This window comes from Diplotaxodon limnothrissa, linkage group LG3, assembly GCF_057381915.1.
Source record: "Diplotaxodon limnothrissa isolate DT_005_m linkage group LG3, D_limnothrissa_male_GT1.1, whole genome shotgun sequence".
Lineage (NCBI taxonomy): Eukaryota > Metazoa > Chordata > Actinopteri > Cichliformes > Cichlidae > Diplotaxodon > Diplotaxodon limnothrissa.
The window spans coordinates 42,261,836-42,278,209 of NC_140598.1; the positions used below are offsets into that span (position 1 = coordinate 42,261,836).

General features: G+C 44.5%; 9 non-coding genes across 9 annotated transcripts; all 9 read right to left on the bottom strand.

The window, feature by feature from the left end:
* Window positions 1-3,831: 3,831 nt before the first annotated feature.
* Window positions 3,832-3,913, bottom strand: trnal-uag (transfer RNA leucine (anticodon UAG)). The gene has a single exon. It is a non-coding gene; the product is annotated as a tRNA-Leu (tRNA).
* A 573-nt stretch (window positions 3,914-4,486) lies between these two features.
* trnae-uuc (transfer RNA glutamic acid (anticodon UUC)) lies at window positions 4,487-4,558 on the bottom strand. Its single transcript has one exon. It is a non-coding gene; the product is annotated as a tRNA-Glu (tRNA).
* A 473-nt stretch (window positions 4,559-5,031) lies between these two features.
* Window positions 5,032-5,113, bottom strand: trnal-aag (transfer RNA leucine (anticodon AAG)). Its single transcript has one exon. It is a non-coding gene; the product is annotated as a tRNA-Leu (tRNA).
* A 3,242-nt stretch (window positions 5,114-8,355) lies between these two features.
* On the bottom strand, window positions 8,356-8,437 carry trnal-uag (transfer RNA leucine (anticodon UAG)). The gene has a single exon. It is a non-coding gene; the product is annotated as a tRNA-Leu (tRNA).
* A 573-nt stretch (window positions 8,438-9,010) lies between these two features.
* On the bottom strand, window positions 9,011-9,082 carry trnae-uuc (transfer RNA glutamic acid (anticodon UUC)). The gene has a single exon. It is a non-coding gene; the product is annotated as a tRNA-Glu (tRNA).
* A 473-nt stretch (window positions 9,083-9,555) lies between these two features.
* Window positions 9,556-9,637, bottom strand: trnal-aag (transfer RNA leucine (anticodon AAG)). Its single transcript has one exon. It is a non-coding gene; the product is annotated as a tRNA-Leu (tRNA).
* Window positions 9,638-12,879: 3,242 nt separating this feature from the next.
* Window positions 12,880-12,961, bottom strand: trnal-uag (transfer RNA leucine (anticodon UAG)). Its single transcript has one exon. It is a non-coding gene; the product is annotated as a tRNA-Leu (tRNA).
* A 573-nt stretch (window positions 12,962-13,534) lies between these two features.
* On the bottom strand, window positions 13,535-13,606 carry trnae-uuc (transfer RNA glutamic acid (anticodon UUC)). The gene has a single exon. It is a non-coding gene; the product is annotated as a tRNA-Glu (tRNA).
* Window positions 13,607-14,079: 473 nt separating this feature from the next.
* trnal-aag (transfer RNA leucine (anticodon AAG)) lies at window positions 14,080-14,161 on the bottom strand. Its single transcript has one exon. It is a non-coding gene; the product is annotated as a tRNA-Leu (tRNA).
* Between the last annotated feature and the right edge of the window lie 2,213 nt (window positions 14,162-16,374).

Sequence of the window (16,374 nt, forward strand, 5' to 3'; positions counted from 1 at the left end):
ATGACACACTTGTATGAAGCAGTGACAGTTTTTTCTTGTCTGTGTCAGGGTTTCTGGGTCGTTGACCCAGTATTTTCAGTTCACGTTCACTGCCTGTTCCACTTCCTGCCCTCTCTTCCCTTCAGCCCTTGTCGTGTCATTGATGTTATGTTGTCGTTTCCGCCTGCGTTCAGCCAGCGATTCAGTCAGCCATTCAGTCTTTCAGTCAGTCATTCAGTCCGTCGTCCAGCCAGCCATTTGCTACCTCTGTTCTGTTCATCCACTCCTTATAATAAACCTTCACCAGTCTTCACCCACCCGCGAGTCCTGCGTTTGGGTTCCTTCTTCCTCGCCTCCACACAACGCCTGACAGAATGACACGACCCGTGCCACGAAGACACGATTGGAACCCAGCGGACTTGGACTTCTACGAGCGGAGGGAGGCAGCGCTTTCCCGTTGGGCAGAGGAGCTCAGGGAAAAACAGTGGCTCTTTACGGAGAGAGAGCACGTCTTCAAGGGGACTCGCCTGGCTCTGGGCGGGCCTAGGAGACGCCGTGTTCAACCAACTGCTGCCTCACCTGCACCAGCGCATTTGCCGCGGAGAGTGGACGTTTCACGCCGCGCTTCAGCCGCTCACTCTCTCGCCGCTCCGCTCCTCGCTCACACACCCGCCACCTCATTCGCCGGACCTCCACCTTCGCCACGGCACAGCAGCTACGCCTCCCACCTCGACCTCATCGCAAAAATCTAGATAGTAAAACTTGAAAAGTGCAGCACAAAATAGAAGCCCAGAACATTCAGTGATGCTCTTGCTGTTTTAGAAAAACATGTTTAATACTTGCCTGAATGTTTTTGGATACAATAGCATCTGCCTGCCCTGGTTAAACTCTTATTGCAGCAATAGGATTTCAACCCACATGTGTGAGGAGCCTGGAGTCTTAACCCAGATCCTTAGACCACACAATCTAACACCTTACAATGCGGTGGACTTGAAGCACACTTGAGTAGCCACTAACCAGTCAGTGTTGACACTGTGAATAAAAATATATGAAACACCTGCACATTGTAAATGACTTTTGCAAAAGAATTTCTTTTATTCATGTATTAATCGCATTATTATAAAAACAAACAATATCCTGCTCACTCTTCTGTTAATCTTCTTCTCCACTGATGCCTTACAAAAGCCGAAGCTATTGTTGCCTATCTGTACTTCAACATCATTAGTGAAAGGTCAAAATGACTGACCATGAGAGACGTGAGACCGTCTCTGGAAGGCTCTGATTCTTCTATTGAAGTTGGACTTGAAGTGGATTGGACTTGAGAGTTTTATTTCTTGAACATCTGTAAATTGTATTCAACAGATATTAACTGAAATGGAACTAGGGCAAGAGCATAGTCTCATGTAACACACACTCGTGTTACATTTGTACCACAAGGTAACCAAGTAAGTTATTACAAAGATATTCCTATTTACAACGATGGGCTAGGGAAAGGTAGTAATGAGAGTATTTAAAAAGAAGTATCAAAAGTTAACCCTGTATTCCTGAGAATTCTTTTAGAATGTTTCGAATTCACAAGAGCTATTTTAGGATTTTTGAGAGTTCTATTGGAATGTTCCAGATTCCTGAGAATCCTTTTAGGATGTTCCAAATTCCTCCAAATAATTCTCAATGACACATTGCAACACCAAGTTTTATTATAGTCACACATTGCAATAGAGTTTTCTGGGTAATTGACCAAGTCTGGTGGCATTACCTCCAAAGCTTATAGAAGTTTCTGCTAACAGCAGCTACATTGTCAGGAACAGCACCTACCAACAGATATCCTCAACAGCTCACCTCACTATCATAACCGAGCAATATTATTGTCAAATGTTGATGTTATTCACCTACAAAAACTCCTGGCTGTCCGTTGCTGTCATGGGGTGCGGAGGGTTGAATAGCAGCGCACATCTGAAAACAGCTTAACATACTCATGGTCCCTTTGTGGTTGTATAATACCTTGGTGCCACTGGATTTCAGCATGTCTCTCACACTCATACTGGTAACAGATGGTATCTCAGGATGTTTGAGGGAAGCATTCACACATAAAGGACCCAGAGTGGGGGGAGGAGTCTTTTGTCTCCTTCTCCACTGTAAGAGGTGGCAAGGGAGTGTGAAACTTTCTTTGGGGGTGGGGGTACCAAAGGTGTGAAAACAGCTGTGTACTGCCTTTAGTTCCTGTAAGAGGTATGTAACTGAAGGCCATGCTAGACTCAGTTAGGGACTCTGCCCATCGTCTGCCCCGCAATGATGCATTCCTTCACCAAGCTTGGCTTCTGTTCTTGTTATTATTAAAGAATGTTAGCTACCACTGACCGCTTGTCTGGAGGCTTTATTGAATGGAAAACTTGCACAACACCTAACATCATGGAGACAGCTGGAAGCACTGTGAGAATCATGTTCTTTGATTTCTCCAGTGCCTTCAACACCATTCTTCCCTCGGTTCTAAAGGATAAGCTGGAGAACTCTGGAGTGGACCATCACCTCACTACCTGGATCCTGGACTACCTCACCGACCGACCACAGTATGTGAGGACTCAGGGCTGTGTGTCGGACAGGGTCGTCTGCAGTACGGGGGCCCCACAGGGAACGGTTCTGGCTCCGTTCCTCTTCACCATCTACACTGCAGACTTCTCCCACAATTCCACCCAGTGCTTCCTGCAGAAGTTCTCTGATGACTCTGCAATAGTCGGCCTCATCACTGATGGGGACGACAAGGAGTACAGAGGTCTGACCCAAGACTTTGTGGACTGGTGCCAGCTGAACTACCTCCAGATCAACGCCAGTAAAACCAAGGAACTGGTGGTAGACTTCCGCAGGCACAAGCATTCTCCACTGCAACCACTGAACATCCAAGGTATGGACATTGAGGCTATGGACAGCTACAGGTACCTTGGTGTTCATCTGAACAATAGACTGGACTGGACTCATAACTCAGACGCCCTCTACAGGAAAGGGCAGAGCAGGCTGTACCTGCTGCGGAGACTCAGGTCGTTTGGAGTGGAGGGCCCACTCCTGAAGACCTTCTATGACTCTGTTGTGGCTTCTGCTATCTTTTATGGCGTGGTCTGCTGGGGCGGCAGCATCTCTGCTGGGGACAGGAAGAGACTGAACAGGGTGATCCGAAGGGCCAGCTCTGTTCTAGGATGCCCTCTGGACCCAGTGGAGGTGGTGAGTGACAGGAGAACGGCGGCTAAGCTGTCATCCCTGTTGGACAACATCTCCCACCCCATGCAGCAGACTGTGACAGCACTGAGCAGCTCCTTCAGTGGGAGACTGCGGCACCCACGGTGTGGGACGGAGAGATTTCGCAGGTCTTTCCTCCCCACTGCTGTCAGACTCCATAATAAAGACTTTAACTGATCAAGCACACACATCCATACATATGCAATAATACTAAGTGCAATAATCCTTCTGTCATCGTTGTATTTTTACTCAGTTGTATATAGTATTTGTATTTGTATTCTATTTTTATCTTATTGTATATTTATTTTATTTTATTCTACTGTATATAGTATTTTATTTTATTCTATTCTGTACAGTTGTGTACTGTATTTATTCTTATTGTATTCTAATTTTTGCCTCATAACTTTTGCACTGTCCACTTCCTGCTGTGACAAAACAAATTTCCCACGTGTGGGACTAATAAAGGTTATCTTATCTTATCACCCTGGTTTGGAAGAATTGCTCTTGATGAGATTCCTGCTTGATTGTACTTGACAGACATTCTGTAACAGATTTGAGTTCCACTGCAGCCCTTACAATTTATTGGTAGGGGATGGAAGAAACACGAAAAGAACCTGAAGACTATGGCAGCAGTGGGATTCGAACCCACGCCGCCGAAGAGACTGGAGCCTAAATCCAGCACCTTAGACCGCTCGGTCATGCTACCATTGCGAGTGAGGACCTCATCGCAAAACTCTAGACAGTAAAACTTGAAAAAGTGCAGCACAAAATAGGAGCTCAGAACATTCAGTGATGCTCTTACTGTTGTAGAAAAACATGTTTAATACTTTTTGGACACAAAAACATCTGCCTGTCCTGGTTAAAACCTGTTCATCAACCCTGATTAACAATGGGCTCTTGGCTCAGTTTCATCATTGTCCATATGCAACTTGTCATAAGCACTGATCAACAGGCAGGATCACCATTCACAGAGAGTCAAGGAAGGGTTCCAATCACAGCATTGTAAGATGGCAAGAGACGTACCCTTAATGCACCCACCCTTGTTTCAAAGAAGCTCATTTGATTTTCACATAAACAGCCACCTTGACTCGCCGCTCATAATTGCAGGCCTGCTTGTGTACATCCTCATCACTGAAGACTGTACAGTCCCGATCTGAACCGTTATGCCATGTGCTTAGCCTTACCTGATGTTTGCCTTCAGCCAACAACTTTGCCCTATGTAATCCATCGTGGGATTAACACAAAGAACACATTGGCTTGTGGGCACATTAAAGACATGTTCCCATACCGGGAGTTGAACCCGGGTCGCCTGGGTGAAAACCAGGAATCCTAACCGCTAGACCATATGGGATTGGTTTGGTAATGCGCCACTGTCGTGCTCGTGCTGCTGGGTTAGAACCAGGCATTCTAGCCGCTAGACCATATGGGACTGCTCCACTGTCATGAAATCAAGGATACTCTTGTCACTCTGCAGCCTTGGTGAGACCAACATAGCAGCACCTTAATCAATTCTCCAGCAGTTGCAGGTTCTGCTCAAAAGCACATTACAAGGGAGTGGACTGGACTTGAAGCACACTTGAGTGGCATGTGGGAAAGTCCACTAACCAGTCAGTGATGAGACCATGAACAAAAAGACATGAAAAACATGCAAGTTGTAAATGACTTTACAGCACGTGCCTAATGTGGTTTGGAAGAATTGCTCCTGATGGGTTTCCTGCATGTTTGGACTTGACAGACATTCTATAACAGATTTGATTTCCACTGCAGCCCTTACAATTTATTGGTAAGGCATGGAAGAAACAAAACTTTGCCGCTAGAACACTATGGCAGCAGTGGGATTCGAACCCACGCCTCCGAAGAGACTGGAGCCTTAATCCAGCACCTTAGACCGCTCGGTCATGCTACCAATGCGAGTAAGGACCTCATCGCAAAAATCTAGATAGTAAAACTTGAAAAGTGCAGCACAAAATAGAAGCCCAGAACATTCAGTGATGCTCTTGCTGTTTTAGAAAAACATGTTTAATACTTGCCTGAATGTTTTTGGATACAATAGCATCTGCCTGCCCTGGTTAAACTCTTATTGCAGCAATAGGATTTCAACCCACATGTGTGAGGAGCCTGGAGTCTTAACCCAGATCCTTAGACCACACAATCTAACACCTTACAATGCGGTGGACTTGAAGCACACTTGAGTAGCCATTAACCAGTCAGTGTTGACACTGTGAATAAAAATATATGAAACACCTGCACATTGTAAATGACTTTTGCAAAAGAATTTCTTTTATTCATGTATTAATCGCATTATTATAAAAACAAACAATATCCTGCTCACTCTTCTGTTAATCTTCTTCTCCACTGATGCCTTACAAAAGCCGAAGCTATTGTTGCCTATCTGTACTTCAACATCATTAGTGAAAGGTCAAAATGACTGACCATGAGAGACGTGAGACCGTCTCTGGAAGGCTCTGATTCTTCTATTGAAGTTGGACTTGAAGTGGATTGGACTTGAGAGTTTTATTTCTTGAACATCTGTAAATTGTATTCAACAGATATTAACTGAAATGGAACTAGGGCAAGAGCGTAGTCTCATGTAACACACACTCGTGTTACATTTGTACCACAAGGTAACCAAGTAAGTTATTACAAAGATATTCCTATTTACAACGATGGGCTAGGGAAAGGTAGTAATGAGAGTATTTAAAAAGAAGTATCAAAAGTTAACCCTGTATTCCTGAGAATTCTTTTAGAATGTTTCGAATTCACAAGAGCTATTTTAGGATTTTTGAGAGTTCTATTAGAATGTTCCAGATTCCTGAGCGTTCTTAGACTGTTCCAGATTCCTGAGAATTCTTTTAGAATGTTTCGAATTCACAAGAGCTATTTTAGGATTTTTGAGAGTTCTATTGGAATGTTCCAGATTCCTGAGAATCCTTTTAGGATGTTCCAAATTCCTCCAAATAATTCTCAATGACACATTGCAACACCAAGTTTTATTATAGTCACACATTGCAATAGAGTTTTCTGGGTAATTGACCAAGTCTGGTGGCATTACCTCCAAAGCTTATAGAAGTTTCTGCTAACAGCAGCTACATTGTCAGGAACAGCACCTACCAACAGATATCCTCAACAGCTCACCTCACTATCATAACCGAGCAATATTATTGTCAAATGTTGATGTTATTCACCTACAAAAACTCCTGGCTGTCCGTTGCTGTCATGGGGTGCGGAGGGTTAAATAGCAGCGCACATCTGAAAATAGCTTAACATACTCATGGTCCCTTTGTGGTTGTATAATACCTTGGTGCCACTGGATTTCAGCATGTCTCTCACACTCATACTGGTAACAGATGGTATCTCAGGATGTTTGAGGGAAGCATTCACACATAAAGGACCCAGAGTGGGGGGAGGAGTCTTTTGTCTCCTTCTCCACTGTAAGAGGTGGCAAGGGAGTGTGAAACTTTCTTTGGGGGTGGGGGTACCAAAGGTGTGAAAACAGCTGTGTACTGCCTTTAGTTCCTGTAAGAGGTATGTAACTGAAGGCCATGCTAGACTCAGTTAGGGACTCTGCCCATCGTCTGCCCCGCAATGATGCATTCCTTCACCAAGCTTGGCTTCTGTTCTTGTTATTATTAAAGAATGTTAGCTACCACTGACCGCTTGTCTGGAGGCTTTATTGAATGGAAAACTTGCACAACACCTAACATCATGGAGACCGCTGGAAGCACTGTGAGAATCATGTTCTTTGATTTCTCCAGTGCCTTCAACACCATTCTTCCCTCGGTTCTAAAGGATAAGCTGGAGAACTCTGGAGTGGACCATCACCTCACTACCTGGATCCTGGACTACCTCACCGACCGACCACAGTATGTGAGGACTCAGGGCTGTGTGTCGGACAGGGTCGTCTGCAGTACGGGGGCCCCACAGGGAACGGTTCTGGCTCCGTTCCTCTTCACCATCTACACTGCAGACTTCTCCCACAATTCCACCCAGTGCTTCCTGCAGAAGTTCTCTGATGACTCTGCAATAGTCGGCCTCATCACTGATGGGGACGACAAGGAGTACAGAGGTCTGACCCAAGACTTTGTGGACTGGTGCCAGCTGAACTACCTCCAGATCAACGCCAGTAAAACCAAGGAACTGGTGGTAGACTTCCGCAGGCACAAGCATTCTCCACTGCAACCACTGAACATCCAAGGTATGGACATTGAGGCTGTGGACAGCTACAGGTACCTTGGTGTTCATCTGAACAATAGACTGGACTGGACTCATAACTCAGACGCCCTCTACAGGAAAGGGCAGAGCAGGCTGTACCTGCTGCGGAGACTCAGGTCGTTTGGAGTGGAGGGCCCACTCCTGAAGACCTTCTATGACTCTGTTGTGGCTTCTGCTATCTTTTATGGCGTGGTCTGCTGGGGCGGCAGCATCTCTGCTGGGGACAGGAAGAGACTGAACAGGGTGATCCGAAGGGCCAGCTCTGTTCTAGGATGCCCTCTGGACCCAGTGGAGGTGGTGAGTGACAGGAGAACGGCGGCTAAGCTGTCATCCCTGTTGGACAACATCTCCCACCCCATGCAGCAGACTGTGACAGCACTGAGCAGCTCCTTCAGTGGGAGACTGCGGCACCCACGGTGTGGGACGGAGAGATTTCGCAGGTCTTTCCTCCCCACTGCTGTCAGACTCCATAATAAAGACTTTAACTGATCAAGCACACACATCCATACATATGCAATAATACTAAGTGCAATAATCCTTCTGTCATCGTTGTATTTTTACTCAGTTGTATATAGTATTTGTATTTGTATTCTATTTTTATCTTATTGTATATTTATTTTATTTTATTCTACTGTATATAGTATTTTATTTTATTCTATTCTGTACAGTTGTGTACTGTATTTATTCTTATTGTATTCTAATTTTTGCCTCATAACTTTTGCACTGTCCACTTCCTGCTGTGACAAAACAAATTTCCCACGTGTGGGACTAATAAAGGTTATCTTATCTTATCACCCTGGTTTGGAAGAATTGCTCTTGATGAGATTCCTGCTTGATTGTACTTGACAGACATTCTGTAACAGATTTGAGTTCCACTGCAGCCCTTACAATTTATTGGTAGGGGATGGAAGAAACACGAAAAGAACCTGAAGACTATGGCAGCAGTGGGATTCGAACCCACGCCGCCGAAGAGACTGGAGCCTAAATCCAGCACCTTAGACCGCTCGGTCATGCTACCATTGCGAGTGAGGACCTCATCGCAAAACTCTAGACAGTAAAACTTGAAAAAGTGCAGCACAAAATAGGAGCTCAGAACATTCAGTGATGCTCTTACTGTTGTAGAAAAACATGTTTAATACTTTTTGGACACAAAAACATCTGCCTGTCCTGGTTAAAACCTGTTCATCAACCCTGATTAACAATGGGCTCTTGGCTCAGTTTCATCATTGTCCATATGCAACTTGTCATAAGCACTGATCAACAGGCAGGATCACCATTCACAGAGAGTCAAGGAAGGGTTCCAATCACAGCATTGTAAGATGGCAAGAGACGTACCCTTAATGCACCCACCCTTGTTTCAAAGAAGCTCATTTGATTTTCACATAAACAGCCACCTTGACTCGCCGCTCATAATTGCAGGCCTGCTTGTGTACATCCTCATCACTGAAGACTGTACAGTCCCGATCTGAACCGTTATGCCATGTGCTTAGCCTTACCTGATGTTTGCCTTCAGCCAACAACTTTGCCCTATGTAATCCATCGTGGGATTAACACAAAGAACACATTGGCTTGTGGGCACATTAAAGACATGTTCCCATACCGGGAGTTGAACCCGGGTCGCCTGGGTGAAAACCAGGAATCCTAACCGCTAGACCATATGGGATTGGTTTGGTAATGCGCCACTGTCGTGCTCGTGCTGCTGGGTTAGAACCAGGCATTCTAGCCGCTAGACCATATGGGACTGCTCCACTGTCATGAAATCAAGGATACTCTTGTCACTCTGCAGCCTTGGTGAGACCAACATAGCAGCACCTTAATCAATTCTCCAGCAGTTGCAGGTTCTGCTCAAAAGCACATTACAAGGGAGTGGACTGGACTTGAAGCACACTTGAGTGGCATGTGGGAAAGTCCACTAACCAGTCAGTGATGAGACCATGAACAAAAAGACATGAAAAACATGCAAGTTGTAAATGACTTTACAGCACGTGCCTAATGTGGTTTGGAAGAATTGCTCCTGATGGGTTTCCTGCATGTTTGGACTTGACAGACATTCTATAACAGATTTGATTTCCACTGCAGCCCTTACAATTTATTGGTAAGGCATGGAAGAAACAAAACTTTGCCGCTAGAACACTATGGCAGCAGTGGGATTCGAACCCACGCCTCCGAAGAGACTGGAGCCTTAATCCAGCACCTTAGACCGCTCGGTCATGCTACCAATGCGAGTAAGGACCTCATCGCAAAAATCTAGATAGTAAAACTTGAAAAGTGCAGCACAAAATAGAAGCCCAGAACATTCAGTGATGCTCTTGCTGTTTTAGAAAAACATGTTTAATACTTGCCTGAATGTTTTTGGATACAATAGCATCTGCCTGCCCTGGTTAAACTCTTATTGCAGCAATAGGATTTCAACCCACATGTGTGAGGAGCCTGGAGTCTTAACCCAGATCCTTAGACCACACAATCTAACACCTTACAATGCGGTGGACTTGAAGCACACTTGAGTAGCCATTAACCAGTCAGTGTTGACACTGTGAATAAAAATATATGAAACACCTGCACATTGTAAATGACTTTTGCAAAAGAATTTCTTTTATTCATGTATTAATCGCATTATTATAAAAACAAACAATATCCTGCTCACTCTTCTGTTAATCTTCTTCTCCACTGATGCCTTACAAAAGCCGAAGCTATTGTTGCCTATCTGTACTTCAACATCATTAGTGAAAGGTCAAAATGACTGACCATGAGAGACGTGAGACCGTCTCTGGAAGGCTCTGATTCTTCTATTGAAGTTGGACTTGAAGTGGATTGGACTTGAGAGTTTTATTTCTTGAACATCTGTAAATTGTATTCAACAGATATTAACTGAAATGGAACTAGGGCAAGAGCGTAGTCTCATGTAACACACACTCGTGTTACATTTGTACCACAAGGTAACCAAGTAAGTTATTACAAAGATATTCCTATTTACAACGATGGGCTAGGGAAAGGTAGTAATGAGAGTATTTAAAAAGAAGTATCAAAAGTTAACCCTGTATTCCTGAGAATTCTTTTAGAATGTTTCGAATTCACAAGAGCTATTTTAGGATTTTTGAGAGTTCTATTAGAATGTTCCAGATTCCTGAGCGTTCTTAGACTGTTCCAGATTCCTGAGAATTCTTTTAGAATGTTTCGAATTCACAAGAGCTATTTTAGGATTTTTGAGAGTTCTATTGGAATGTTCCAGATTCCTGAGAATCCTTTTAGGATGTTCCAAATTCCTCCAAATAATTCTCAATGACACATTGCAACACCAAGTTTTATTATAGTCACACATTGCAATAGAGTTTTCTGGGTAATTGACCAAGTCTGGTGGCATTACCTCCAAAGCTTATAGAAGTTTCTGCTAACAGCAGCTACATTGTCAGGAACAGCACCTACCAACAGATATCCTCAACAGCTCACCTCACTATCATAACCGAGCAATATTATTGTCAAATGTTGATGTTATTCACCTACAAAAACTCCTGGCTGTCCGTTGCTGTCATGGGGTGCGGAGGGTTAAATAGCAGCGCACATCTGAAAATAGCTTAACATACTCATGGTCCCTTTGTGGTTGTATAATACCTTGGTGCCACTGGATTTCAGCATGTCTCTCACACTCATACTGGTAACAGATGGTATCTCAGGATGTTTGAGGGAAGCATTCACACATAAAGGACCCAGAGTGGGGGGAGGAGTCTTTTGTCTCCTTCTCCACTGTAAGAGGTGGCAAGGGAGTGTGAAACTTTCTTTGGGGGTGGGGGTACCAAAGGTGTGAAAACAGCTGTGTACTGCCTTTAGTTCCTGTAAGAGGTATGTAACTGAAGGCCATGCTAGACTCAGTTAGGGACTCTGCCCATCGTCTGCCCCGCAATGATGCATTCCTTCACCAAGCTTGGCTTCTGTTCTTGTTATTATTAAAGAATGTTAGCTACCACTGACCGCTTGTCTGGAGGCTTTATTGAATGGAAAACTTGCACAACACCTAACATCATGGAGACCGCTGGAAGCACTGTGAGAATCATGTTCTTTGATTTCTCCAGTGCCTTCAACACCATTCTTCCCTCGGTTCTAAAGGATAAGCTGGAGAACTCTGGAGTGGACCATCACCTCACTACCTGGATCCTGGACTACCTCACCGACCGACCACAGTATGTGAGGACTCAGGGCTGTGTGTCGGACAGGGTCGTCTGCAGTACGGGGGCCCCACAGGGAACGGTTCTGGCTCCGTTCCTCTTCACCATCTACACTGCAGACTTCTCCCACAATTCCACCCAGTGCTTCCTGCAGAAGTTCTCTGATGACTCTGCAATAGTCGGCCTCATCACTGATGGGGACGACAAGGAGTACAGAGGTCTGACCCAAGACTTTGTGGACTGGTGCCAGCTGAACTACCTCCAGATCAACGCCAGTAAAACCAAGGAACTGGTGGTAGACTTCCGCAGGCACAAGCATTCTCCACTGCAACCACTGAACATCCAAGGTATGGACATTGAGGCTGTGGACAGCTACAGGTACCTTGGTGTTCATCTGAACAATAGACTGGACTGGACTCATAACTCAGACGCCCTCTACAGGAAAGGGCAGAGCAGGCTGTACCTGCTGCGGAGACTCAGGTCGTTTGGAGTGGAGGGCCCACTCCTGAAGACCTTCTATGACTCTGTTGTGGCTTCTGCTATCTTTTATGGCGTGGTCTGCTGGGGCGGCAGCATCTCTGCTGGGGACAGGAAGAGACTGAACAGGGTGATCCGAAGGGCCAGCTCTGTTCTAGGATGCCCTCTGGACCCAGTGGAGGTGGTGAGTGACAGGAGAACGGCGGCTAAGCTGTCATCCCTGTTGGACAACATCTCCCACCCCATGCAGCAGACTGTGACAGCACTGAGCAGCTCCTTCAGTGGGAGACTGCGGCACCCACGGTGTGGGACGGAGAGATTTCGCAGGTCTTTCCTCCCCACTGCTGTCAGACTCCATAATAAAGACTTTAACTGATCAAGCACACACATCCATACATATGCAATAATACTAAGTGCAATAATCCTTCTGTCATCGTTGTATTTTTACTCAGTTGTATATAGTATTTGTATTTGTATTCTATTTTTATCTTATTGTATATTTATTTTATTTTATTCTACTGTATATAGTATTTTATTTTATTCTATTCTGTACAGTTGTGTACTGTATTTATTCTTATTGTATTCTAATTTTTGCCTCATAACTTTTGCACTGTCCACTTCCTGCTGTGACAAAACAAATTTCCCACGTGTGGGACTAATAAAGGTTATCTTATCTTATCACCCTGGTTTGGAAGAATTGCTCTTGATGAAATTCCTGCTTGATTGTACTTGACAGACATTCTGTAACAGATTTGAGTTCCACTGCAGCCCTTACAATTTATTGGTAGGGGATGGAAGAAACACGAAAAGAACCTGAAGACTATGGCAGCAGTGGGATTCGAACCCACGCCTCCGAAGAGACTGGAGCCTAAATCCAGCACCTTAGACCGCTCGGTCATGCTACCATTGCGAGTGAGGACCTCATCGCAAAACTCTAGACAGTAAAACTTGAAAAAGTGCAGCACAAAATAGGAGCTCAGAACATTCAGTGATGCTCTTACTGTTGTAGAAAAACATGTTTAATACTTTTTGGACACAAAAACATCTGCCTGTCCTGGTTAAAACCTGTTCATCAACCCTGATTAACAATGGGCTCTTGGCTCAGTTTCATCATTGTCCATATGCAACTTGTCATAAGCACTGATCAACAGGCAGGATCACCATTCACAGAGAGTCAAGGAAGGGTTCCAATCACAGCATTGTAAGATGGCAAGAGACGTACCCTTAATGCACCCACCCTTGTTTCAAAGAAGCTCATTTGATTTTCACATAAACAGCCACCTTGACTCGCCGCTCATAATTGCAGGCCTGCTTGTGTACATCCTCATCACTGAAGACTGTACAGTCCCGATCTGAACCGTTATGCCATGTGCTTAGCCTTACCTGATGTTTGCCTTCAGCCAACAACTTTGCCCTATGTAATCCATCGTGGGATTAACACAAAGAACACATTGGCTTGTGGGCACATTAAAGACATGTTCCCATACCGGGAGTTGAACCCGGGTCGCCTGGGTGAAAACCAGGAATCCTAACCGCTAGACCATATGGGATTGGTTTGGTAATGCGCCACTGTCGTGCTCGTGCTGCTGGGTTAGAACCAGGCATTCTAGCCGCTAGACCATATGGGACTGCTCCACTGTCATGAAATCAAGGATACTCTTGTCACTCTGCAGCCTTGGTGAGACCAACATAGCAGCACCTTAATCAATTCTCCAGCAGTTGCAGGTTCTGCTCAAAAGCACATTACAAGGGAGTGGACTGGACTTGAAGCACACTTGAGTGGCATGTGGGAAAGTCCACTAACCAGTCAGTGATGAGACCATGAACAAAAAGACATGAAAAACATGCAAGTTGTAAATGACTCTACAGCACGTGCCTAATGTGGTTTGGAAGAATTGCTCCTGATGGGTTTCCTGCATGTTTGGACTTGACAGACATTCTATAACAGATTTGATTTCCACTGCAGCCCTTACAATTTATTGGTAAGGCATGGAAGAAACAAAACTTTGCCGCTAGAACACTATGGCAGCAGTGGGATTCGAACCCACGCCTCCGAAGAGACTGGAGCCTTAATCCAGCACCTTAGACCGCTCGGTCATGCTACCAATGCGAGTAAGGACCTCATCGCAAAAATCTAGATAGTAAAACTTGAAAAGTGCAGCACAAAATAGAAGCCCAGAACATTCAGTGATGCTCTTGCTGTTTTAGAAAAACATGTTTAATACTTGCCTGAATGTTTTTGGATACAATAGCATCTGCCTGCCCTGGTTAAACTCTTATTGCAGCAATAGGATTTCAACCCACATGTGTGAGGAGCCTGGAGTCTTAACCCAGATCCTTAGACCACACAATCTAACACCTTACAATGCGGTGGACTTGAAGCACACTTGAGTAGCCACTAACCAGTCAGTGTTGACACTGTGAATAAAAATATATGAAACACCTGCACATTGTAAATGACTTTTGCAAAAGAATTTCTTTTATTCATGTATTAATCGCATTATTATAAAAACAAACAATATCCTGCTCACTCTTCTGTTAATCTTCTTCTCCACTGATGCCTTACAAAAGCCGAAGCTATTGTTGCCTATCTGTACTTCAACATCATTAGTGAAAGGTCAAAATGACTGACCATGAGAGACGTGAGACCGTCTCTGGAAGGCTCTGATTCTTCTATTGAAGTTGGACTTGAAGTGGATTGGACTTGAGAGTTTTATTTCTTGAACATCTGTAAATTGTATTCAACAGATATTAACTGAAATGGAACTAGGGCAAGAGCATAGTCTCATGTAACACACACTCGTGTTACATTTGTACCACAAGGTAACCAAGTAAGTTATTACAAAGATATTCCTATTTACAACGATGGGCTAGGGAAAGGTAGTAATGAGAGTATTTAAAAAGAAGTATCAAAAGTTAACCCTGTATTCCTGAGAATTCTTTTAGAATGTTTCGAATTCACAAGAGCTATTTTAGGATTTTTGAGAGTTCTATTAGAATGTTCCAGATTCCTGAGCGTTCTTAGACTGTTCCAGATTCCTGAGAATTCTTTTAGAATGTTTCGAATTCACAAGAGCTATTTTAGGATTTTTGAGAGTTCTATTGGAATGTTCCAGATTCCTGAGAATCCTTTTAGGATGTTCCAAATTCCTCCAAATAATTCTCAATGACACATTGCAACACCAAGTTTTATTATAGTCACACATTGCAATAGAGTTTTCTGGGTAATTGACCAAGTCTGGTGGCATTACCTCCAAAGCTTATAGAAGTTTCTGCTAACAGCAGCTACATTGTCAGGAACAGCACCTACCAACAGATATCCTCAACAGCTCACCTCACTATCATAACCGAGCAATATTATTGTCAAATGTTGATGTTATTCACCTACAAAAACTCCTGGCTGTCCGTTGCTGTCATGGGGTGCGGAGGGTTAAATAGCAGCGCACATCTGAAAATAGCTTAACATACTCATGGTCCCCTTGTGGTTGTATAATACCTTGGTGCCACTGGATTTCAGCATGTCTCTCACACTCATACTGGTAACAGATGGTATCTCAGGATGTTTGAGGGAAGCATTCACACATAAAGGACCCAGAGTGGGGGGAGGAGTCTTTTGTCTCCTTCTCCACTGTAAGAGGTGGCAAGGGAGTGTGAAACTTTCTTTGGGGGTGGGGGTACCAAAGGTGTGAAAACAGCTGTGTACTGCCTTTAGTTCCTGTAAGAGGTATGTAACTGAAGGCCATGCTAGACTCAGTTAGGGACTCTGCCCATCGTCTGCCCCGCAATGATGCATTCCTTCACCAAGCTTGGCTTCTGTTCTTGTTATTATTAAAGAATGTTAGCTACCACTGACCGCTTGTCTGGAGGCTTTATTGAATGGAAAACTTGCACAACACCTAACATCATGGAGACAGCTGGAAGCACTGTGAGAATCATGTTCTTTGATTTCTCCAGTGCCTTCAACACCATTCTTCCCTCGGTTCTAAAGGATAAGCTGGAGAACTCTGGAGTGGACCATCACCTCACTACCTGGATCCTGGACTACCTCACCGACCGACCACAGTATGTGAGGACTCAGGGCTGTGTGTCGGACAGGGTCGTCTGCAGTACGGGGGCCCCACAGGGAACGGTTCTGGCTCCGTTCCTCTTCACCATCTACACTGCAGACTTCTCCCACAATTCCACCCAGTGCTTCCTGCAGAAGTTCTCTGATGACTCTGCAATAGTCGGCCTCATCACTGATGGGGACGACAAGGAGTACAGAGGTCTGACCCAAGACTTTGTGGACTGGTGCCAGCTGAACTACCTCCAGATCAAC